The 25,837-nt window shown below is 43.2% G+C and overlaps 1 protein-coding gene across 2 annotated transcripts in view; it reads right to left on the reverse strand.

Annotated features, from left to right (window-relative positions):
- Window positions 1–25,837, reverse strand: part of TIAM1 (TIAM Rac1 associated GEF 1) — a 263,548-nt gene that overhangs the window by 175,169 nt on the left and 62,542 nt on the right. For both annotated transcript variants that reach the window (XM_034793594.1, XM_034793574.1), the window contains exon 2: window positions 23,001–23,197. The gene's annotated coding sequence lies outside the window, so the exon portion shown is untranslated. The remainder of the gene's footprint in view (window positions 1–23,000; window positions 23,198–25,837) is intronic.

Below are 25,837 nucleotides of genomic sequence, written 5' to 3' on the forward strand. Positions count from 1 at the left end.
ATGTTTGAACAAGGTTTGCAACCACAAAGATTAATGTAAATGAAGCCTGAGAAGGCTCTGCTAACATTTTTTTCAGGCAACTCCCTTCTCTATCATTCAGTTATAGCTATTTCCAATGCACTCATCACTGTAGCATCTAGGCACCAATCCTATTAGGCTGCCACTGGACTCAGTGTTGCTTTAGCTGCCAGGTTTCCTTATTATTCTTTCCTCAAAAGTGACATACCTCATTAATCAATAAGCACTGTACTGCATGTTGTGTCCAGTACCCAGGGGGCCCAGTCACCCATTCAGTGAGTAGTAAACCAGGAGCAAACACCAGATCTGGAATTTCTGATTGGTACAACATGCTTCATATACAGAGAGAATGAGCATCTGCTCCTGGCTTGCAAGCCCACCCAGAACCCGCTCACTCCCCTAGACTAAAGACATTAAGTCCCAGAGTTTGTTTCACTGAGCACAAGAAGCAGGTCTAGGCATTGTTATTGCAGGTCAGGTTTTCCTCACTCCTGGTAGCAAGCTCCAGGCAGTCTGGAAAATGCACAGTCAGGGCCAGACTCTTCTTGACAGGGAGAGCAAGATAATTCTTTGGACCTCCCCACACTTTAAACTGCAGTTTCAAGGGCCTGATCGAAAATCCATTTAAGTCAAAGGAGAATTCCATTGGCCGCGAGGGCTTTGAATCAGGCCCCAAGTCATTTACTAGATCCAAAATCCTCTGAATTGGTCTGCACTGGTCATTATTTTCTACTAGTGGAGCTGTGTGTTCAATAAACTGATAAATTCACTGTAAAGATATGAAACTTTAGAAAATGAATGGGGTCCCATTGCATGCTTTACAAGAAGCAATAACTTGACGGGAGCTGGTGTGGGGGCGGGGGGATTTTTGTTTGGGAAAAGTTGAGTTTAATCAGGGTTGATAAGGATCAGCTACCATTTTAAAATAGAAAAAATCATTTATTTCTTTAGATTTCATATTATATATAAATATACAAAGGCATCTCTCTCTTATTCTGGATGTCAAGGGCGGGGGAGGAGGCGGGCAGAACTTGTAACAACAACTATAGTTCTCTAATACTTTCCAATAGAAGGTGTTTTCAGTTTATAATGTTGCCAGACTCACAGCATTCAATCTAAGGGGGATTACGTATTTTGCCAGTGGGTTTCACAGATATCTGAAAAACAGCAGAGGAAGGGCGAGACTCAGGAATCTTGGGTTCAATTCCAGGCACTGGAGGGAAGCGTGTTCCGGAGAGCACAGATCTTTCTGCCCTTCTCCTTTCCAACCTATCCCAGTTGTCTCTTTTCCCCCACCCCACAGCTTCTGTTCCTAATTCGTTTCTTTGCCCAGCCAGTCCCAGTTTTCCTCAGCTCATCATCCAATGCCTCCCCCAACTCCCTTCCTTCTCCCCCAGCTCCCAGTCCCACTCTCCTTGCCCAGTCAGTCCCAGTCTCTTCTCCTCTGCCAGCTCCCAATACCAGAATCCCCCCACACCCACATCCTTTGTCCCAATCTACTCCCTCCACCACATTCCCATCATCAATCTGTGACTTATCCCCTCTGCATTTGAATTAGGCTGTTTCCGCCTCATAACAACGGCCATACTGGGTCAGGCCAATGGTCCATCTAGCCCAGTATCCGGTCTTCTGACAGAAGCCAATGCCAGGTGCTTCAGAGGGAATGAACAGAACAGGTAATCATCAAGTGATCCATCCCGTCGCCCATTCCCAGCTTCTGGCAAACAGAGGCTAGGTTTTGCATCTCTGCCCATCCTGGTTAATAGCCATTGATGGACCTATCCTCCTTGAACTTATCTAGTTCTTTTTTGAACCCTGTTATAATCTTGGCCTTCACAACATCCCCTGGCAAAGAGTTCCACATGTTGACTGTGTGTTGTGTGAAGAAATACTTCCTTTCGTTTGTTTTAGACCTGTTGCCTATTAATTTCATTTGGTGACCCCTACTTCTTGTGTTATGAGAAACACTTCCTTATTTACTTTCTCCTCACCAGTCATGATTTACTCTATCATATCTCCCCTTAGTCATCTCTTTTCCAAGTTGAAAAGTCCCAATCTTATTAATCTCTCCTCACACTGAAGCTGTTCCATAGACCTAATCATTTTTGTTGCTCTTTTGTGAACCTTTTCCAAGATGGGGTGATGAGATCTGCATGCAGTATTCAAGATGTGAGCGTTCCTCGGATTTATACAGAAGCAATATCATATTTTCTGTCTTAGCTATCCCTTTCTTAATGATTCCCAACATTCTGTTTGCTTTTTTGACTGTCGTTGCACATTGAGTGGATGTTTTCAGAGAACTATCCACAATGACGCCAAGATTTCTTTCTTGAGTGGTAACAGATAATTTAGACCCATCATTTTATATGTATAGTTAGGATTATGTTTTTCAATGTGAATTCCTTTGCATTTATCAACATGAGCAGCGGGTATGATAAGCCACGGGAGGCTAAGCCTCCCCAACCAGGATGCAGTGCATCTCCCTTTAGAGGCGGACCGGCCCACCGCCTTTGGAACGCCATTGCTGAAATGGCGACCAAGCTGTGGCCCCACCAACGGTCCGCCCTGAGGCCATGGTCCTGCCAATGCTGGTCCTCTTCCCACCCCTCCTCCACCTTTTCCCCTAAGGCCCCGCCCTCACTCCACCTCTTCCTGTCCCTACTCCACCTCTTCCTCAGAGGCCCCCCCATTCACGCCTCTCCGCCGGGCCCACCCACCCACCGGGAACAGAGAGGTCCAAGCGAAGGGCAGGGGGGCCCTTTGGGGAGGGGGCAGAGAGGCACAAGCGGTGGGCGGGGAGGGCCCTCAGGGCAGGGGGCTGAGCGGGAGCAGGGTGGGGCCTCAGGCAAAGAAGGCCAAGCAGGGCCTGGAATGGAGAAGGGGGGTAGAGCCACTGTATGGGCACCAGTGGCCCCCAAACACTTCGAGGGAGCTTCCAGTGCTCATGCCCAGCCTCCCCCAATGCAGGAGTCACACGCTGCCCATGTTTATCAACATTAAATTTCATCTGCCATTTTGTTGCCCAGTCATCTGGCTTTGTGAGACCCCTTTGTAACTCTTTGCAGTCTGCTTTGCACATAACTCTCTTGAGTAGTTTTGTATCAACTACAAATTTTGCCACCTCACTGTTTACCTCTTTTTCCAGCTCATGTATGAATATGTTGAATAGGACTGATCCCAGTCCAGACCCCTGGGGGACACCACTATTTACCTCTCTCCATTCTGAAAACTGACCACTTATTCCCACCCTTTGTTTCCTATATTTTAACCAGTTACTGATCCATGAGATGACCTTCCCTCTTATCCGATGACAGCTTACTTTGCTTAAGAGCCTTTGGTGAGGGGCCTTGTCAAAGGCTTTTTGAAAATTTAAGTACATTGTATCCACTGGATCACCCTTATCCACATGATAGTTGACCTCCTCAAAGAATTCTAGTAGACTGGTGAGGCACGATTTCCCTTTACAAAAACATGTTCACTCTTCCCAAACAAATCATATTCATCTATGTGTCTGATAATTCTGCTCTTTACTATCATTTCAACCAAGTTGCCTGGTACTGAAGTTAGGCTTACCAGCCTGTAATTACCTGGACCGCCTCTGGAGCCTTTTTTTAAAATTGGCATCACATTCGTTATCTTCCAGTCATTTGGTACAGAGGCTGATTTAAATGGTAGTTTACACACCACACTTAGTAGCTCTACAACTTCACAATTCAGTTCCTTCAGAACTCTTGGGTTAACAATATCTGGTCCTGGTGACTTATTACTGTTTAATTTATCAGTTTGTTCCAAAACCTCCTCTAATGACATCTCAATCTAGGACTGTTCCTCAGATTTGCCACCTAAAAAGAATGGCTCAGGGGTTTGGGAATCTCCCTCACATCCTCAGTCGTGAAGACCGATGCAAAGAATTCATTTAATTTCTCTGCAATGGTCTTCCTTGAGCATCTCGATCGTCCAGTGGCCCCCACTGGTTGATTAGTAGGCTTTCTGCTTCTGATGTACTTAAAAAAAATATTTGCTGTTACTTTTTGAGTCTTTAGTTGACTGTTCTTTTTTGGCCTTCCTAATTATATTTTTACACTTCACTTGCCAGAGTTTATGCTCCTTTGTATTTTCCTCAATAGGATTTAACTTCAACTTTTTAAGCGATGTCTTTTTGCCTGTAACTGTTTCTTTTACTTTTTTGTTTAGCCACGGTGGCTCTTTTTTGGTCCTCTTACTATGCTTTTTAATTTGGGGTATACATTTAAATTGAGCCTCTATTATGGTGTCTTTAAAAAGTTTCCATGCAGCTTGCAGGAATTTCACTTTTGGTACTGTACCTTTTAATTTCTGTTTAACTAACCTCCTCATTTTTGTGTAGTTCCCTTTTCTGAAATTAAATGCTACTGTGGTGGGCTGCTTTGTGTTTTCCCAGCCACAGGAATGTTAAATCTAATTATATTATGGTCACTATTACCAAGTGGTTCAGCTATATTCACTTCTTGGTCCAGATCCTGTGCTCCACTAAATCCAGAATTGCTTCTCCCCTGATGGGTTCCAGGACTAACGGCTCCAAGAAGCAGTCGTTTAAGGTGTCAAGAAACTTTATCTTTGCATCCCATTCTCAGGTGATAAGTATCCAGTCAATATATGGAGACAGTTGAAATCCCCCATTATTATTGAGGGGTTTTATTATTTTTATAACCTCTCTCATCTCCCTGAGCATTTCACAGTCACGATCACCATCCTGGTCAGGTGGTCAGTAGTATAACCCTACTGCTGTATTCTTATTATTCAAGCATGGAAGTGCTATCCATAGAGATTGTACGGTACAGTTCGGTTCATTTAAGATTTTTACTTCATTGGACTCTATGCTTTCTTTCACATATAGTGCCACTCCCCACTATTGTGTCTTTCCGATATATTTTGTACCCTGATATTACTGTGTCCCATTGATTATCCTCATTTCCCCAAGTTTCTGTGATGCCTATTATATCGATATCCTCATTTAATAAGAGACACTCAAGTTCAGCCATCTTGGAATTTAGTATTCTAGCATTTGTATATACATAATTTTTAAAAAGTGTCACTTTTTAGCTGTCTGCCATTGTGTGATGTAAATTCCTCCTCCTAAACACTGCCTGTGCACCCTCAGGGAAGTATTAGGAGCACAGAGGAAACTGTCTTGCAGCCAGGCCTGGACTTAAGCATGGACTATCAGGGGGACGGCCCAGGAGGCACACTGCTGAGGGGGTGCCTCCAGAGCAGGGGTTCCCCTTCTCCCTCTGCTGCTTTGCAGCCGCCGGTGCTCTTGCCACCTCCCCCATTTGGAGCTGCCCCATGCCAAGCTGCTCCGGGGAGCCTCGTGCCTGCTGTGCAGAGGGGAGGGGTTCCCATGCTGCATTCTAAGGAGGGTGTCTCAGGAGCAAGGGTGCCCCTCCTCCCCTCACTGCTCTGCTGCTGTCTGCAGCCACCGCTGCTGTGCCTGCCCCCACTCCCCCCCGCCTTGGAGCCACCCCTGGCCAAGCTGCTCCCAGAGCCTCCTGCGTGTTGTGCAGAAAGGATGGTATCCCCATCCCCTGCGTCTGTACCGTTTCCAGGGTGTTGGGGTGGGGGGATAAGAGTTTGTGCTGCTGCTCCCTCGCAGCCTCTGGGTCAGGGAACTGCTGGAGTCTGGACAGAAAATGTCTGAACAAATGAGTCCTGTGCTTAAAGTGACAGCACTCTGTCTCACACACACACACAGTCTCTCACATTCCCCCAACACAGATTGTCTCACACACACTCTCTCTCTCAGACCCACACATAGTGTTGTTGGTATTACTGCTTGGTATTTCCTGTCAAAATACACATGGTGAGCCAGAGGGCTGTGGGCTCTGGCAAGATGCAGTCCCTGTGCAACAGCGCAAAGCCCACCTTGAGTCACAGGCTGAGCACCAGGCACCACGAGCCACCGCAGCAGCACAGCAGTAAGGGTGGCAATACACCATATATCATGCCACCTTAACACCACTGCCAGCAGCAGTGCAGAAGTGCCTTCACAGCTGGGCGCCTGGCCAGCAGCTGCTGCTCTCCAGCTGCCCAGTCAGGGCTTAGTTTGTGCCGGGGCTGAGCTCTGGCACCTCTTTCAATACAAATTAAGCACTGGGGGAGGCAGTGGGGCTCAAAGGTGATGCGGGGGGGGAGGAGGAGAACACTAAAATACAAGTTTGCCCAGGGCACCATTTTCATTAAGGCTGGCCCTGCTTGCAGCCCTCTGTTCCTGTCCCAAGCACCACAGCGCCTGCAGCTGCCAGAAGCATGGAGCCTAGGAAAGTCCTACTCGGCCCCTGCAATATAGGTGGAGCATGCTCAGTGCAGACCAGAATCTTTACAGAACTCAGCTACCAAACTAATAAGTCTCTACTGATCATGTGTGAACTGGAGATTTATTTTTTACAGAGGTTTACCAATTACACGACTGTAAGGATTTCTTTAACATATGCAAACCATGTATTTTCCCCTACCTTGTTCTTGGAAAAGGCTAAATCGTTGTAGCTGAAATCTTCCCAAAAAAATTAAGCCTGAGGCAGAAACTCAGAATGAGAAATTTCAGTCCAAAGGGTTGAAGTTTAGCAAAGTTATAGCAAATGAAAACAGTTTTATAATTAGGGCCCTACCAAATTCACATTCATGAAAATCGCATCACAGATCATGAAATGTGGTCTTCTGTGTGCTTTTCCCCTACACTATACAGATTTCACAGGGAAGACCAGCGTTTCTCAAATTGGGGGTTCTTACCAAAAAGGAAGTTTCAGGGGGGTCACAACGTTATTTTAGGGCCGCTGTGGTATTGACACCCTTACTTCTGCGCTGCCTTCAGAGCTAGGCGGCTGAGGAATGGCAACTGGTAGCTGGGGGCCCAGCTCTGAAGGCAGCACCCCACCAGCAGCAGCGCAGAAGTAAGAGTGGCAATGCCATATCAGGCCACCAGTACTTCTGCGCTGCTGCCTTCAGCGCTGGGCAGCCGGAGAGTGGAGGCTGGTGACTGAGGGCCCAGCTCTGCAGGCAGGAGTGCAGAAGTAAGGGTGGCAATACCATACCATGCCATCCTTCCTTCTGTGCTGGTGGTGGCTCTGCCTTCAGAGCTGGGCTTCTGGCCAGCTGCTGCCACTCTCCAGCTGCTCAGCTCTGAAGGCAGGGCCACCAACAGCACAGAAATAAGGGTAGTAGTACCGCAACCCGCACTATAATAACCTTTATGATCCCCCCACAACCCCTTTTTGGGTCAGGACCCCTACAATTACAACACCTTGAAATTTCAGATTTAAATAGCTGAAATAATTAAATTTACCATTTTAAAAATCCTGTGACTGCGAAATTGACCAAAATGGACCGTGAATTTGGTAGGGCCTTACTTATAATGGAAAGTGTCAGGTAGCCTTGGACACAGCCAATACTACCAGCTCCCCTATAATGACCACATACTATTGTTTCCATAGGACCCCTATTTCCTTCGGTGCACAGGATGAAATTGCACAGGGGCTGAATTAGCGGTGTGTATGAATGAAACTGTTGCTATGGGACCCCTGCCTCATTTGTTGAGGAAATTGAAAGGTGTGAAGGTTAAATGTGAAGGAGACTGTATCCAGGTTGTGCACATGCACACGCTATGTGACAAAGTCAGGCTGGACAGCTCTAAGAGAGTGGTGGAAAGCAGGTATATTAGCCCTAGAATGATAAAGACCCCTTTCCCTATAAGCTGAAAAGAGGTTAAACCTCAGGTCTACAAGGACACCTGAGTCCAAATAAGGGCTGCCTGTGACCTTTAAAACCCCCTTTTCTGGTGAGACAAGCTGCTGCAGGGCTAGTGGCAGCAGGAAGAAAGATTTCTCCAGGGTGAACAGGTGATTTCCTCCCCACCAGGGAATCAACCTGACTGCGTGTTTAGGGGAAGGACTGGTACCACAGGGCTAACAAGGCAACACACACACACACACACACACACACACCCCCCTTTTATTGTGTGTTGTGAACTTGTTTCCTTTGTTTGGTGGAGGGGCACTCTTTGGGCCTGTCCCAAGGCCTACTTTGAAAATATTGATAAATATACCCCCAGTTAGAAAACAAACACCATCCAGCATGCAGCTGATTTACTCCAGGGGGAAGTGTGAAGCCTGGCGAGACAGAGGAGATGTCCTGCCACAAAGAATCCAGAGTACTGCACAAGATACTTAATAAAAATATTTGGGAAATCTAAAACAATTCACTTATTTTTCCCATGTAAATTAATCCAAATTCTAGCAAGTCAACAAAAAATATTGTTTTGCTTGCCTGTATATTATGCATATGGAAATCCTTAACACCTTGCAACACTCAGATTATAAAGTTTTCATATTTACTCCAGCCAGGATTCCCCCAGAGTTCTAGACTTCTTAAAGGGCTCTTTTGTCACGCCTACAAAAGCCCTTTCTTTTCTCCCACTACTCTAGAAATCTAATGCAAAATCCAACAATCCCCTGACTACTATTTTTAAATCCACAGTCTTTTTTCTGATTTAAGAATGTCTCTGATATGTACTTGGACTATCATAGTACTTATCCCTGAAAATGTGTAATTCCAATTCAGCAATCCTATTACATATGCTCCTAGCATTTGTATAGAACAGATTTAGCTCTCCATTGCCAGTGGATATTTCAGGCTGTAGACAAGTCACATTCAAATGCTTCTCTTATCTCACCACAAATCTGGAAAGCAGGAACTGGTCACGTAGTTATTTTATATTACCAATAAATTCTTCTGTAGCTCAGCTTCTTAATATCACACCACACCTCTCAAGTGTGGTGAAAAGGAAAACGGGACATGCTGTTTTCCTGAGTCTATCCCAGCATGCTACCATTAAATGGCACCGTGAAAACAGCAACTCACACAACCGATGGATCCACTCCATTCCCTCATGAGAGGAGCACAGCAAAATGTGTTGCCATTTTTGCTAATGACAGGCACTTAGATACTATGATGATGGGGTCATAATAGCCTACACAGAAAAGAGCAAAGCACCAGTGTAAAGAAACAAAGCAGACTCCAAGAGATCCAAGCTTCCATTCAAGAGAGGGCTACAGAGAGTCTGGACAAGGAGGAGAGGGGAACGGTACAGCGACAGAGTAAGGGAGAAAGGAAATGTGGTAGAGAGAAAGTCTGTGACCAGTCATACCCCCTCAAAGATGTAGGAGGTTATGAGAAGTGAAGGTATTCCCCCTACACTGCACTACTGGGAGGGGAGTTTATTCTATTTTGCTTTCCTTCCCAGAATCCTGCATGCAGATCTCTTCTCTTCTGAACAGCACCAGCTGTCCAATCTTCTTTTCCTCCAAGATGCCATTCGTAAACCCATTGCTTCTACCAGCAATTGTGCACACCAGGTTTATGTCTCTATTTCTAGGCAAAATGTCTGCATCGTCTTTAAAGTGCCCTGAGCGCTTTCATGTCGCCTATTCCAAGTGTGCTGTTCCAGCAGCCACATCCCTCATTCTATGTTTACATCTTCTGAATCACCCTGACTTCTATCCAGAACCTAAAACCTGTTTAACTCTGGTTGGACATAAACCCACTGAGTAGGTCTCCTCCCTCTTTTACTGCTGTACCTGTTTGTAAAGTTACCCAATCACCATCTCTTGCACCATCTCTCTCCCCCCCCCCCCCTGTGCCTCCAACACACTCTTTTGCTGAAGTCATTCTCAACAAGCCTAAAACCAGCTAAGTCTCATCAGTCAACCTGCCCTTTCCCTTTATCTCCACGAGACAATCAACCTGTCCCTCTAAATCCGCTATTCCAGTGGTTCTCAAACTACAGTTTAGGGCAGTGGTCTCCAACCTTTTTACGCCCAAGATCATTTTTTGAATCGAAGGGCAACCCAGGATCTACCCTGCCCCTTCCCCAAAGCCCTGCCCCGCTCACTCCATTCCCCTCCCCCCCCCATCTCAGTCGCTCGCTCTCCCCCACCCTCTCTCACTTTCACTGGACTGGGGCAAGGGGTTGGTGTTCAGGAGGGGGTGTGGGCTCTGGGCTGGGGCCAAGGGGTTCACAGTGTGGGAGGAAGCTCTGGGCTGAGCCTGGGGTAGGGGGCTGCAGTATAGGAGGGGATGAGGGATGCAAGCTCTAGGAGGGAGTTTGAGTGCAAGAGGGGGCTCTGAGCTGGGCCAGAGTGTTGGGGTGCAGGAGGGGGTACAGGGTGCTGGCTCTGGGAAGGAAGTCAGGGCTGGGGCTTGAGGAACTGGAGCAAGTTCGGGGTGCAGAAGGGGGTATAGGGTGCTGGCTCCAGGAGGGGGCTGGGGGTTGCAGTGCAGATGGGGACTTGGGGTGCTGGCTCTGGGAGGGGGATCAGGGTGGGGCTTGGGATGCAGGGGGGCTTGGGGTGCTGGCTCCAGGAGGGGGCTCAGGGATTAGGGGGGGTGGCCTCCCGCCAGGCAGCATTTACCTCCAGCGGCTCTGGGCGCAGCGAGGCTAAGGTAGGCTCCCCACCTACCCCAGCCCCACACCGCTCCCAGAAGGGGCCAACGCGCCCCTGCAGCCCCTGGGGAGAGGAGGGGGGCACGTAGCTCCGTGCACTGCACCGGCCAATGGGAGCTGCGAGGGCGGTGCTTGCAGGGAGGAACAGCGCACAGAGGGAGACCCTGCCTTCCTCAGGCCACGGGGCTGCGCTGGCCGCTTCCGGGAGTGGCGTGGGGCTGGGGTAGGCAGGGAGTCTACCTTAGCTGCAGCCACACTATGCCGCTGGAGATCGCGATCAACTGGGATCGACCTGTCAGTCGCAGTCGACGGGTTGAGGACCACTGATTTAGGGAATTCTGGTGGTGCAAATAGACCTCTCTATGAAATGCTCCTGAGCATTGTATTATAATAAATAATAATAATAATTTATTTGTATTGCAGTAGTGCTTAAGAGCCCTAGTCAAGGGCCACCAAGCACTTCAAATAGAATGGGAAAAGAGGAGGATTGGAAGTTTAAGATGGGTAGGATCCAAGAGATATTTATATTTGTGTTAATTCTCTCTAAATTAAGAGATGTGAACTACTGTACTAGCCTATATCTAGTACATTGCGCTGTATCCTTTACACGGTTAATAGCTAACAATAATGATGAACAAAGTAAAGACCATTGGAACAGCACTCATTAAAAGACTTAATTTCTGATAAGGAAAAACATCCCTTTTTGAGGACATTTGAAAAGAAAGAAAAGAAAAGAAAAGAAAAGAAAAGAGAGACACAGTCATCTTGGGAATCAGCTTGAGCTGTAGCCTGCAGCTCGTTTTCATGTTCTCCTCTCAACAAGTGTAAAATTTGCTTGGAATAATTTTTATTTTTCCAAACGCAGTAACACAGATTACTCCTTGGGCTTATACAATACCCATGGAGTACAGTAAATCTTGTCACGTTAATATACTACCTAGCCACATAGTAAACCGTTTCAATTAACCATACCTTAATTCTGCTAATATCAATATACAGTGAAGAAATGGCAAAGTATGTTTAAGGATAATTCTAGCCTATTCTTCTAAGCAGCATATTCGAACCACTCCTTTGTTGTCAGGTTAAGGATTGCTCTACCTGTTTTGCTCTTTTCCCCCTTCCTCCCGAATCCAAGTCTGACTCAGAAGTGTTCCTTTTGCAGTCTCTAACCCCATCGTTTCCTGCCTCTCTCTCTCATCCTCATCCTCTCTTTTGGCTCTTTTCCACCAACCAATAACCACACACATTGTCCTGTTGTCTGAAAAAAAGTTTAAAAAAAATAATAAAATAAAACCCAACTACTTGCCTCTCTAACCACTGTCCCATCCTCCTCCTCTTCCTCTCCAAACCCCTTGTGCACAATGTCCATGCCCAATCTCTTCATTAGCTCTACTCCAATTTCCTCCTGGTCTCACTTCAGGCTAGTTTCTGCCCTGTTTACAACAACAACATGGCCTTGCCCAAAGGAATAATGATTCCGTTGCTAAGCCAAAGGGCCAGTTCTCTATTTTTATCATTTTGATCTCTGCTGCCTTTATCACAGGACACTAGACTTGATGGACCACTGGTCTGATCCAATAGGGCAAGTCCTATGTGCCTACAATCACCATCTACTCCATCATTTCCAATCTTCCCCACATTTCCACAGCTGTGTTCTTCTGCCTCACTGACCACTACTTTGGTGGCTCCTCTCCCTATTAATCCCTCTATACCATCTCTTTAGGCAAATATGTCCACTCCTGTGGCTTCAACTGACACATATACCTCTAGGCAGAGAATTCCCAAATCCACCTTCTGTTCCTCTGCCCAGGGTACATCTTTCACTACCAATCAGCCATCCCCTCCTAAATGTCCCACTACCACAGTCCAATTTCTCCCAAAAAGAACTTCTCATCTTTCCTTCTAACCCTTCTCCACCTCCTTAGTTCCTACTTATCTTACATTCTAATATAGCATCTATAAGTATGGTACCTAAGCATTATACACATTGCTATACACTATACATATTAAGGAGCATAAAATCATAGAATAAGAACAAAAAAACCAGCACTTCCCTCTCAATGTTCTTCCAGAGAAGATCAGCAGGACAGTGCATAGGGAGGGCTTTTGTTCGTTTGCTGATAGTCATTAATTCTCAGGAAGGATTTACTGAAGATGTGTTTTATACCTTGATTTGATCACCACCAGGCTTAGGTACAGCCTCAGTCCTTAAGCAGAGAGTTCCACAGCCTGGGTCCTGCCACTAGAAATACCTTGCTCCCACTGGAAATACCCTGCTCCCTGTCACCAGACCCTGGGTGTATCCAGCTGCTCCATCTCCAACTGTATTGGTGGAAGGGCAGGGGCATCATGGAGAATCAACACTCTGTCCACAAGTTGGTTATTTTTTGCCTTGATTCCTATTCATCCCTAGCCTCAGCATCTCTCACTCTGCTGCTTCTACTCAATCGAAAACAGCACTGCTAGAGTCATCTTCCCCTCCCACTTCTCCAGCCACCTTGTATTTCCCGCAATCATAACCCTCTCGCCCATTCCCCAGTAGTTCTTTGGGAGAGGGACTTTCATTTACTATGTGTTTGCACAATGTTTAGCACAATGGGGCTCAAAGCTGACACTTCTGGGTGCTACCAAAAAGTGTTAAATAATAATGTCAATCTTTTCTCTGGCTTCTTGTCTGTTATGACATCAAATTGAGACTCCTCATCTTTACTGACAAAGCTCTAAACATCAACACCATTGTGATAGGCATTTCATAGACACCTAGGATTACTAAACTAAATAACTTATCTAGGAGTGTGTTGACTTCTCCATCAGCTGAAGTCTTTCAACCAAAGATGGATTTCTTTCTAAAAGAAATGCTCTAACAAGCTTCACCAAAAGTTATGGGCTTGATGCAAGAATTATTGGGGAAGGTTCCATGGTCTGTTTTATGCAGGAGGTCAAACAGTCATAATGGCTCCTTCTGGCCTTACAGTCCATGAATATAATATTATCAGCTAGAGAATTAATCTCTGCTCCCATTTCCATCCTACTCCTCCCTATGCTGTTCCCAATTATCTCTCGTTATTGCTTCCTTTGCCTCCAGCTACTGTCCTTGGCTGCAAGCCTTCTGTCATGCTGTTCCCTATATCTGTTACAGTCTCTCTTCCTGCCCACCACACAACTTTTCAGTCCTCCTTCAACCCCACTACTTCCATGAACTTCTCTAGGTACTCCCTTTTTTAAACTGTTGTCGTTAGTCTCTGCCTTGAGTAGCTGACTGTCTCCCATAGACAAGACAATCTCAGAGTACTGTGTATATCTATGGAGCTAGGTTAATGCTTCATCATTTTGTATTGCACACTGGAATAGCAAACACACAAAAGGCACTTCAGATAATATTATTGCACCATATTACTGCCTCTATTTTATAATGATGTACTATCAGTACTGACCATTATAAACACATTCATACACAAATTAAAAACAAAAGAATTAAAAAAACTGGATGAAGCATAGTCAGTTGATTGGGTGTCAGTAGATCTAAGTTCTACTCCGAGTTCTGCCACTGGTTGACCGCGTGGTCTTTGGCAAGTCATTTCACCTCTGTGTCTCAGTTTCCCCTTAACCAAAGTTATTTCCCTATTAAAATAGGAATGTTACAAGTCTTCCTTTGCAAAGTACTGTGAGATCAACAGATGAAAACCACTATGTAACAAGCAAGTGTTATACATCTTAAGATTTTATACTGCCACTCATCAACATAGTATCTAAGCACTTTCTACATAATATCAATAGAGAAGTCCCTAGTGGACTTCATGGAGTCTGTGATACTTCTCCCTTTTTGGGGTCATAACTCAGCTTGGGGCAAGATTTTGGAGATTTTTTTGTTCTATTATACCCTTATTAAAAATGGGCTGTCAAAACACCCCAATTTAAACCATATCTTCTAAAGGACTGATAAAAAGAGAGCTATCGCATGATACTTGCTCACAGAAGGTGAAATTTCACTACTGCACAAAGCACAAGGGCAGGCACCTTTTAAGTCCTACGGATGCATGTGCTTTGTTCTGGCCCTGTTCACATGGGTGATTTCATTAAAACCTATACAAAAAGGAGAGTTATTCAGTTAGTTCCAGCATGGGAGAGATGATTTTTAACTTGATAATCCAGCTGTCAGTGGGGTTCTGAAATGTCACTCCTACACCTAGCAGAACTAATTTGTTTGCATCTCATTTTAGAAAAAAAATGTATAAGAGTTCCTTTTCCAATTGATGCAGAGTGCTGAAAGGAGACTGTTACATCATTTTTAAGTATCCTCTTGCTCCTTTTTGACTTGGGCAGACCAAAGGACCCAGAAGAAGGAGAAATAAATTTTAAAAATTAAAAGCTGAAGTTAAAATTTACTATTATTTTTCTTCGCTGTTTTTTTTTTAAGCTGTATTCTTCTTAAAGTCTCTTTTTAAAGGATAAACTACCGACGCAAGGAGATTTTTCAAAGTAAAGCACATTTTTGTTCAGAGTTTGGATACAAATGCCTGACACTACATAACTTATACTTTAAAAAACAAACAAAAAACCAACATGCAATGTCAAGACTATTGATCCTCAACCAGCCACTTTAGGGCCTGTTTCTGTAACCACTTATGTATGTGAATAACCCCATAAAGTTATTCACATGCATAAATATTTCTAGAATATGGTGTGTGTGTGTGTGTGTGTGTGTGTGTGTGTGTGTGTGTGTGTGTTTGGTTTTTAACACAACTGGACTGATAATAAAAGCGAAGTAGTGAAGACATTAAAACTCCGTGGGGAAACAATGGGGAAGTGAACTCGAGTGTCCTTTATTTTAAAATGAGATTACCTAATATTCTGAGACCACGTACAAATTGTTTTTAAAATCCAATATTAAAATAGACCAGGTCCAAAAACTATAAGGCCTCCCAAACTCAGATGCACCTCCACATCTTCCTATCCACTAAATCCTTCTTTCTCTCCCAAGCCCTTACCTCAAGAGAGCCTTGAAGAATAGACAAGCCTTGCAATATGACCCAAAGATCACCAAATCTGTGATTTAGCATACCAGGGAATGGTACGTGTAAAGGCATTTCATTCCTGAGACAAGGACTCGCTTGAGAATACCTTCCCAGTAACTCTTCCCACAGGGACTAAATCCGCCCGCATTGGGAGTTCTCTCCTTGACCTTTATGGGAGCCGGACTGGGCACTTAGTAATAATGAGTTCTTCTGAAATATTTGAATACAGAGCCCAGATCCTGCAAACACTTATGCATGCGCTTAGCTTGATAAATCAACATACTGGATAAAAGTAAGTTGGATCAGGATAATTTTTCCTCCATTCAGTCAACACACAAATTCATAGATGCCAAGACCAGAAGGGACCATTGTGTTAATCTAGTCTAACCTCCTATGTAACACAGGCCATAGAATTCCCCCAAAATAATTCATAGGGCATATTTTTTAGAAAAGCATCCAATCTTGATTTACAAATTGCCACTGGTGTGACTGCTGCTGGAATATTGTGTCCAGTTCTGGAGTCCACAATTCAAAAAGGATGTTGATAAATTGGAGAGGGTTCAGAGAAGAGCCAGGAAAATGATTCAGGGATTAGACAACATGCCTTATAATGATAGACTCAAGGAGCTCAATCTATTTACAGCCAAGTACCTACATGGGGAACAAATATGTAATAATTTAATAGCTCTTCAGTCTAGCAGACAAAGGTATAAACACGATGCAATTGCTGGAAGTTGAAGCTAGACAAATTCAGACTGGAAATGAGATGTAAATTTTTAACAAGAGTAATTAACCATTCACAATTAACCAGTTTACCAAGGGTGATGGTAGATTCTCCTTCTTTGGCAATTTTTAACTCAAGACTGGGTGTTTTTCTAAAAGATATGCTCAAGGAATTATTTTAGGAAGTAAAGCACAGTTTGAAAATTAACTTAGTTGTTTATGATATTAGTTCAAAAATCAAGGAAGTGAATTTTGTAGTTCCACAGAAATCATTTCTTCTTTATTATCAGTTATGTGCCTGAGACATTCAGTTCAGCTTGTGTTTTTTTAAATTCTTTATTGTTCTCTAACTTATCGTTGCACTGTTTTCATAGGAGTTCGAATTTTTTTTCCTTTGAAACCAGCTAGAAAGGATATTTCATTATATACATATCATGGAAGACAAAGTGAAACATACCATATATTAAACTCTATATACCATACTTAATTATTTTACAAAGACTTGATAGGACTTTCATAACAAAATTCATGATACAATAATATTAGCCCTCTCAGTTACAATGAAGTGTAGCAATCATGTGCCTATAAGGCTGAACTCATTCAAGAAAGAAAATAAGTACAGAAAATAATATTACAGGATCAGAGGTTCCTTCATTTATTGACAGATGATGTGGCCAAAACACTCATTTTGTACTTAGTTCATAATACCACATGGATACCAAGTGTCATTGGAATGACCTCTGGTCAAGAAGCCTCCTATTGTGTTGCCCAAGATGATTTCCTGTAGCTTTAGTTTAATGTGCTCTCTGACTGTCGAAGGAGAGGGCAGAGTCTGCCCTGCCTTGCCATTTGTGTTATTTTACATCTGTGCAAAGGGAGTGCAAAGTGGTTGCAAAATAGCACCAAGTCAGAATTCCTCTTACTTACAGTGGTAGCTTTTCACACTCACTTCGCACAGGCGTAAGTGATGACACAAGAATGCAAGGCAGCAACCTTCAGGTCCAGAATCTTCTTCCATCTCCAATGGGAAGTCTACTCCAAATGTCCACATCAGACAGCTTCTCAGACTCATTATGTAATTGGTATAGAAGTAAGTCCCCTCCTACCCGCCCCAATCTCAACCCTTAGCTTTGCTGAACATTGATTCTATGAACTCACAACTTTGGTCTTTCACTATATTTGTCTACCAGCAATTTAATTTTTGCCATATCAAGAATAAAAGTGAGTATTTTGATTAGGAAGCAACTTTTTTTGGTTCAATTATAATGAAAAAACAGACAATATCCTCTCATCAGGGAGATAATCACAGTACATTTTTGTCGATCAGGCAGTGGATAAATGTCCAAATTCCTGGTCTTCCCTTTCCCATAACCCTCATTTATTTTTATTAGGATTTTGGAGTAATTACCCACACACTCTCCTTCAAACAACAAAATACAGGAACTGAACATTAAATCAGAGAGAAGAGAAGTGGGTTTTCAAAAAGTCTATCAAGTCCTGCTAGAAACATCCATGCAAATGAACAGTAGAAAAACAAATCAGTGTAACACAATAAAATACTGGTTTTGTTTTACTTCCATTTTGGTGCTTAGTTCCCTCAAATCCTTCTGAAACGAAGGTATTACGAATATTTCAACTCAATTTTTTTTAATTGTGCATATTGTAAGACATGCTCCATTTCACAACTGCAATGCTTTGGGTTTTGTTGCTCCTTTTCGTTCCCACTTTCCTCCTGTTTGCATGGCACCCTTGTAGGACTGGATTGCATTTTTACAATGCCATGCGTAAGCGGTGGGGCTTGCATGCAAGGAACCACACCTCAGAGCATCTGATTCCTTCCTTAATTCTTCCTCAGTACTGGCTCTTTCAAGCAGATTACAACACATATGCAGGGCTGGTCTACACAGGGAACTTACATCAGCATACCTACGTGTCTCAAGGGCATGAAAAATCCACACCCCCAAATCACTAACTAAGCCAACCTATACCACGATGTAGACAATGCTAGGTTGATGAAAATTCTTTCATCAACCCAGCTACCACTTCTCAAGGAGGTGGTGGATTATCTGTGCTGATGGGAGAACCCATTCTGTAGGTGTTGTCTACGCTGAAGCACGAGAGCTGCAACTGCGCTGCTGTAGCAATTTAAGTGTAGACATACCCGTACTTCCACTCCCTAAACTTCTCTAGACAGTGCACTGGGAGTAGAGCCAAGACCCCATTATGTGACTGCTGTTCACCCCACTGTGGTAGGGAGAATAGCTGCTACGTAGTGTCTTTTTATCCTTTCACACCCAAGATCTACGCAGACTGCACAGAGGCATGGAAGTGAGAGTTTTAGTCCTCCTAATATACCTGCACAGCCATGTAGGCCAGGTTGCCATCACTAAATGTGTTGCAGTATGTTCAGTCAGCCAGGAACTCTGTCTTTATATCTATCGGTAAAGTACCTAGGATAATGCTGGCCCTTCATTAACACTAGGCACCCAGCACCACCCAGAAGGTGCTTGAGATTGCACCCCTAAGGGGATACAGGAGTTAGCTGTTTATCTCTGAACATGTGTTTCCAGAGTGTGGATCTGCACACCACAACCTGCCCACAGTTGGACCTTCACACTGGGCATGCAGCTATGGCACCAAAAGAAATTTTTTAAAAGTGTCCCAGTTAGGGTGACCAGATGTCCTGATTTTATAGGGACAGTTCGGATATCTGGGGCTTTGTCTTAGGTACATATATATTACCCCCCCACCCTGCCCTGATTTTTCACACTTGCTGTCTGGTCACCCTAGTTCCAGTCATGCTTCCACCTATACAATAAAAGACATGCTTAGATGTAGGCAGTGAAATAGGATCTTAAAATTTACTCCTGGGGGAATTCTGCGCCACTGCGCAACACAGAACTTAGGAAATTATGTGCACACAACATTAATTTCTGTTTTCTCCCCCCCACCCCCACCCCGCCGCACAGAAATGGGCTGCAGAGATGTTATCTGCCACTAGGGGCCGCTGGACCCGGCCGAGCCTAGCTCACAAATAGAACACAAGGCCAGGAGAGGAAGCGGTGGGAACTGGAGGGTTCCCAGCATGCCCTGAAGGAAGGAGGCAGTGGTGCATAGGAAACTCCTTGCAAGCCTAGGACCCAGCATCAGGCTGTTTCTCCATCTGGATCCCTGGGCTCTGGGGGGAGAAGGGGGGTACAAGTGTCTGGCAGAGAAACAAGAACTGGGTTGTCATAGGGGTTTCCTTAACTCTCTGCTCCTGGGGGAATTTTGTGTGTGTCTGTATTGATACAGACATACTTGCTGACAGGTATTTTGAAATAAATTACCAAAATAATTGAAACTGGCGTCATTATATAGTGTTATTTTGACAAATAAAATGTGCAGAATTTTAAAATTTTTAATTTTTTGGCACAGAATTCCCCCAGGAGTAAAAATGACAAGGAAAAAAGATTGTGTTCTTACTAAATTATCCAGCAAAGTTTTGTAAGATGGTCCCCACCTTTAAAATGTTGATTTTATTTACTGGATTTCTGTACATGGCAGGAGGAAGGGGGCAGCCAGGAAAAGAACCAAAGAATCTAGTTAAAACAACAAGGAGCCCGGTGGCACCTTAAAGGCTAACAAATTTATTTGGGCATAAGCTTTCATGGGTAAAAAGCCTCACTTCTTCAGATGCATCCCACAAAAGCTTTACCCACGAAAGCTTATGCCCAAATAAATCTGTTAGTCTTTACGGTGCCACCGGACTCCTTGTTGTTTTTGTGGATACAGACTAACACGGCTACCCCCCGATACTTGAAAGAATCTAGTTGTATTCCCAAGTAGAGAAGTATTTGTAATATTCCTTGAAGAGACTGTAATCACAATGAATATCATTAGGACAATTAACAGTCACTTAAGTGTTATACATATTCATTACCATCCTCATTTACGCAGATGGTATATACACTGTATATAGTAATGATGCCATAGCAGAAATCAAAATTACAGACAGCTTTTGACTCCTTACAGAATTTTTTCCAAAACAACTTGTTCTGAATTCAGTAATAAATGTTATATTGTTTGGAACTAAAAGCAGATGATGTATACAGTCAAACTTCCGAAAACTGAACACATATGGCAGGATTGCCCTGGAGAATGAACTATTAGAATTTTTTTAACTATTTGACTTAATGCAAATTTTACATCTGATTATCATTTTTCTACCACATGTATAAAAGTGAATCAAAGTATGACATTTTATTATGTTATTGGTGGCTTCTCTTGTTTTCTACATTAACCAACAATCTATAACTTCTGATCCAGAAATACATACCTCTGTGATATCATTTTTAAATCAACATACAAAATTGTGTTTACAGTAACTCCTCACTTAAAGTCGTCCCGGTTAACGTTGTTACGTTGCTGATCAATTAGGGAACATGCTCGTTTAAAGTTGTGCGATGCTCCCTTCTAACGTTGTTTGGCAGACACCTGCTTTGTCCACTGCTTGCAGAAAGAGCAGCCCGGGGGAGCTAGCTGGTGGGGGCTTGGAACCAGGGTGGACCGGCAGCCCCCTAAGTTCCCTGTGCAGCAGCTGCCCGGCAGGCTAGCAATTGCAGTTGTCCTTCCCCCCACTGCCATGTGCTGCTCCTGCCCTCTGCCTTGGAGCTGCTCCCTGAGACTCCTGCTTGCTGTGGGGGGAGACAGGGGGCTGTCAGGGTGTCCCCCTGCTCCTGCACCCCACTTCCCCCTCCCAGCTCTCTGGAAGATGGGGTAACACACGACAGAGGGAGCTTCCAGGCAGCAGCAGCTGCAGTCCATCTCAGCTTGCTGATCTAATTAACAAGGCAGTGTACTTCTGACCCCACTCTTCATACTTAAAGAGGAAATGCGCATCTCTCTCTCTCACACACACACACACACACACACACACACACACACAGTGTAAGTCTCTGTCTGCCCTCCCTCCTTTCCTGCTGCCTTGTAGAGTGTGAGAGTTAACCCTTGAGCACTCAGTCATTTGCTAGTTCATTTAGCAGTAAGACATTCCCCGGGAAATATCCCACCCTCTGACTCCACCACCTCAACCAAGCTTCACAATTATCATCACTGTGTACCAGTATTAAATTGGGGGGGGGGGGGGGGGGTGTTTTTTCTGGTGAAAAAAATTTCCCTGGAACCAAACCCCCTCATTTACATTAATTCTTATGAGGAAATTGGATTCGTTTAACATTGTTTCGCTTAAAGTCGCATTTTTCAGGAACATAACTACAACATTAAGTGAGGAGTTACTGTACTTATTTGGAGGTCACACCTCTATTGACGAGGGAGGGACAGATAGAGAATTGTATGTTACATAAGAACATTTTTAGTCATGTGGGTAAAGCCAGGAGTAAACAAATCTCATGCTTCAAGGTGCAATCTGATCACAAGTCAGGAAGGAAACCTTAAACCATGTAGAGTATTGCACATTTTTTCCCCTTCCTCTACCCATAACAAGTAGTGATCATTGCTGAGTGTAGGATTTCAGCCTCAAAGGAGCAATGATATGATCCATAATGGAAAATTGTATATTTCTATGTTTTAGATACACCAAGGAAGGCACATATTTATTGTTCCCTTGTATCACCTGAAGACTACTCAGTGGTCAGTGTGAAATGAGTTAGTGGTCTCAGGGCTTGATACAAAGCCCACTGAAGTCAATGAAGAGACACATATTGATTTCAGATGGCTTTGGATTAGGTTCTTAATGCAGTTCCTGCTAGGCAGTTCTCTAAATCAGGAAATCCACCCTCACAATTGGCACCAGCTGATGCTATTATCGGCCATCTCAGTAAAGTATACAGAGATTCAACTGTCCTCTTAGGCTAGGTGTACCATCGGAAACACATCATGTTACAAAATGTGTTAGCCGCATGCTTTAACATGATGTTAAATAAAACTTGGTACCTACCGCATCTCAGTAAGATTTTTTTTAAACAGGACTATTCTTGTCCATGCTAAGAGTAAAATCATGTTTAAACATAATGCTAGTTGATGCATTTTCTCAGTGCAAACAAGCCCTTGATGCAGGATAAAGTGTCCTACCAAAAACAGGAGTTATGGCATATAGGCAAGATAGTGTGGGGAAGCTTGCATTGCACATCCTGAATACATTCTGGAGATAAAAGAAAGAACTTCATTTGTAGTGCTTTCACTGTCACATCTTTTATAACAACTTTTTTTTAAAAATTGAAAATTATGGTATATTCTATTTTAATTAAATTGGTCACCTTTTCACTATAGGGCTGAAAACTACTCCTGTGGTAGGAAGTTATAAACAAACCAACTTATGATGTGATGCCAGCTAATTTAAAAGACGTTTGCTTAAATTCATTAGTTATATTACAAGGAAAAGTACTGTAAAAGAATCTAAACTCCAAGGAGGGAAAGGAATTGTTAAAGTGGAACAAAAGGACATAACTGAGATGAAATCAACAGAGGAAAATTTAGGCTGAATATTAGGAGAAAAAAATAACAGTGAAATCTATTAGACTATGAAATAGCTTCCAAAGGGAAGCAATTAAAATCAACTGTAAAGGGAAATGCTGCAATGCCAAAGGATGAATTAGTGACCTAATAAGTCTTTTACATCTTTTATTTCTGGAGCTCTATGAAAAGGAAGGACTGGAGGTTTCTTTAAATGGAGAGATGCAGAAGAGAGAATGGCCACACACGAAAGATACCTTAAATATTCTCTATAAACCAAAGTCTGTTAATAGGCACATAATGAAGACCATACATACCTCAACTGCACGAAAGGAAAGACCTTAATTGCTCATCCTGTCTTGCAATCATATAGTGTGCTGCTCCAGGTAACAGATGCAGAAGGTCCAACAGCAACAATTATGTAGATAACATCAAATACAGCATGGCTTATCAAGGCAATACATGTCTCTCAAGATCAGGTGCTCATCAAGCAGATGACTGTTCAGACAGGAAGCTGTAAATGAAATCATATACATTGATACACAGCAAAAACATTTTGACTTCACAAGCTTTTTTTTTTTTTTTTAATATGTAAGCATCAGAGGAATTTCTCTTATGGCTCAAACAACCATACACTATTCACAGAATCAATTTTACTTACAGTTCAGTAAACCTTATTTTATTCAATTATTTGAAAGAAACTGTAGGCTTTAACTTATCAGAGAGGCTGCAGCGTAACATCCTGGGGTTCAAAGATGCTCTGCCACATTTCAAGATTTTTGGCAATGAATTTGGGCTATTATTAGAAATATCTGGTTGCTAGGGAAAACTCTTGTATGACACACACTACCCACGAAGCAGAATTTGCTTTGCAAATTAGAAGGGAAAAAATCAAGATGGGGAAGGATAATTACATAAGATGAATACAGACACATTTCGGTTGTTCCAACTGTAGGTATGGTGTATGATACCGAAGCATGCGCACTTCAACATATGCAAAATTAATATCTAAATCAGGAGCTATGAAATAAATAGATCAGGGATCTAAATTAAAAGGCAGGAAAAGTGCATTTTTAATATATAAAGAAAATGGCTAGTTTCACGAAAAGAAAAAAAAACAAGAGAAATATTACATAATACAGAACATTACTTAGGACTTGACTCAACAACCAGATGAGCCTTTATGCAAAGTATGTAGGTGTGTTTTAACTCAGTGTGCCTACATCGAAGTACCTATCCAGGCCTAATCCCCATGGAATTAGAATGCCTCACAAATATTAATGCATGTATCCATACACCAATCCCCCATGCTAGTAAACCTATCTTACAGAAGAGAGTAACAGACACAGAGACATTAAGTGACTTGCCCAAAATCACACAGGAAGTTCGTTGCAGAGCTAGGAAGTGATACCAGATGTCCGAAATCTCAGTCCAATCCCCTAACCACAAGAGCATGTCCCCTGCTTGTAGTCCCCTGGGAGCTCCATATAAGGCACCCTTTTGGCATTCTGGGAATTACCATTCTATAATTAACATTTTAAAGTATCAATTTACACACACCCATTTACACATCTGGAAGTTGTGTGTATTTCATAGAGAAATCACAATTTTCGTTACATTTTTTCCCCAAATACTGAACTTTCATCTAAAAATTTGTTTTTTGAGAGAGTCAATAGAACAAAGACAGTGAAGAAAGTCTAGAAAAGTAACTTCTGATGTGGTTTTGTCCTATTTGTCCTACTTCACTAAAAAAGCCTATTGATGCTATTAATACTTCAAAAAAAAAAAATTCACCAGCTTCAGCCAACGCAAAGGGTACAGTAGTACTATGGGTGTTTCAGTGTCATTTCTTCTGGTCAGCACTGTATCTAAGAAAAAGGGATAGTAAGAAAGCATGCATATCAAATTTAGTAAACTGTCAAGCTATTCTTTGTAGGCTGAATGCTTTGCATGGCATAAAGAAGATGCTGTAATTAAAAGAATAGCTCCCTTATGACTGAGAAAGTTTAATTATGCTTTCAACTGTTGGGAATGAGAGACTCGGATGACAGAGATACTTCTCCATAGTCACATGAATTACGCCTAGTAAGATTTAATGAAACGTAAGTAGATTCCTCAGTAATAAATAACGTCACTAAAGTAAGTGTTCATAAAAACTTAAACTTAATATATTCTTTTCTTATTATTTTACTTGTGAAATAAAAATTTTCAATCCATGAGAGAATCTAATGTTGCAGAGATCACAAACAGGGTGAAATGCATTCAACAAACAAATTTACTGGCATCAACTGGCTCCATTGCTGGCAATACCAGCAGAGGGGTATGGAGACTGAACTACTGCTTTCACAGATGAGGGTGATTAACACTGGTCAGACTAGAAGCCCACATTGCTTACATGAAACAGTTGAGAGAGATTACTTTGCGAGAGGGCTCCCAACTGCTTCAGTCTCTTTCCCCGGCCCAATGACTACCCGTTGTCATTTATAGCATTTATTTTGACATTACCAAAACATTTTGATTAGTTTCAACTAAAAATTTTCCTCAGCTTTTCAATTTACTGAAAAATTCCAAAAAACGTATCACCAAACCAAAAAAATCCATCATTCACCTAACTCTACTTAGGAACTGCTTTCAGTGAGACTTAAGCACTTAAGAGCCCACGCATTATTTCCAGGATGGCAGTTCTAACTTGCTCTTTTAAATCAATTTGTTCTATTAAAATTTGAAGTGATATATCAAATTTAAGAGAAAAGAGACCAGTTTGGTCTTATGACAACAGAACATGCCATTGACTCATTTTAGGCTGCAGCCCAGTCTAACGCAGCGTTTTTCAAAGTTTGGGTCACGGCATTTAAGGCACTGGGTGGCTCTGGTCAGCACCACCAACCAGGACGTTAAAAGTCCCGTCAGCGGTGCTGCCCAGCTAAGGCAGGCTAGTGCCTACCTGTTTCGACACCACATTGCGCCCTGGAAGCAGCCAGCAGCGAGTCCAGCTTCTAGGCAGGGGGGCCATGCGGCTCCATGCGCTTCCCCCACCCCGAGCACTGGCTCCGCATGCCCATTGGCTGGGAACCTGCACCCCAAACCCCACATCCCTGCCCCCTCAGAGCCTGCACCCCAGTTCAGAGCCCTGACACCCTTCCGTACCCTAACT

Source organism: Trachemys scripta, chromosome 1, assembly GCF_013100865.1.
Source record: "Trachemys scripta elegans isolate TJP31775 chromosome 1, CAS_Tse_1.0, whole genome shotgun sequence".
In the NCBI taxonomy this organism is placed as follows: domain Eukaryota; kingdom Metazoa; phylum Chordata; order Testudines; family Emydidae; genus Trachemys; species Trachemys scripta.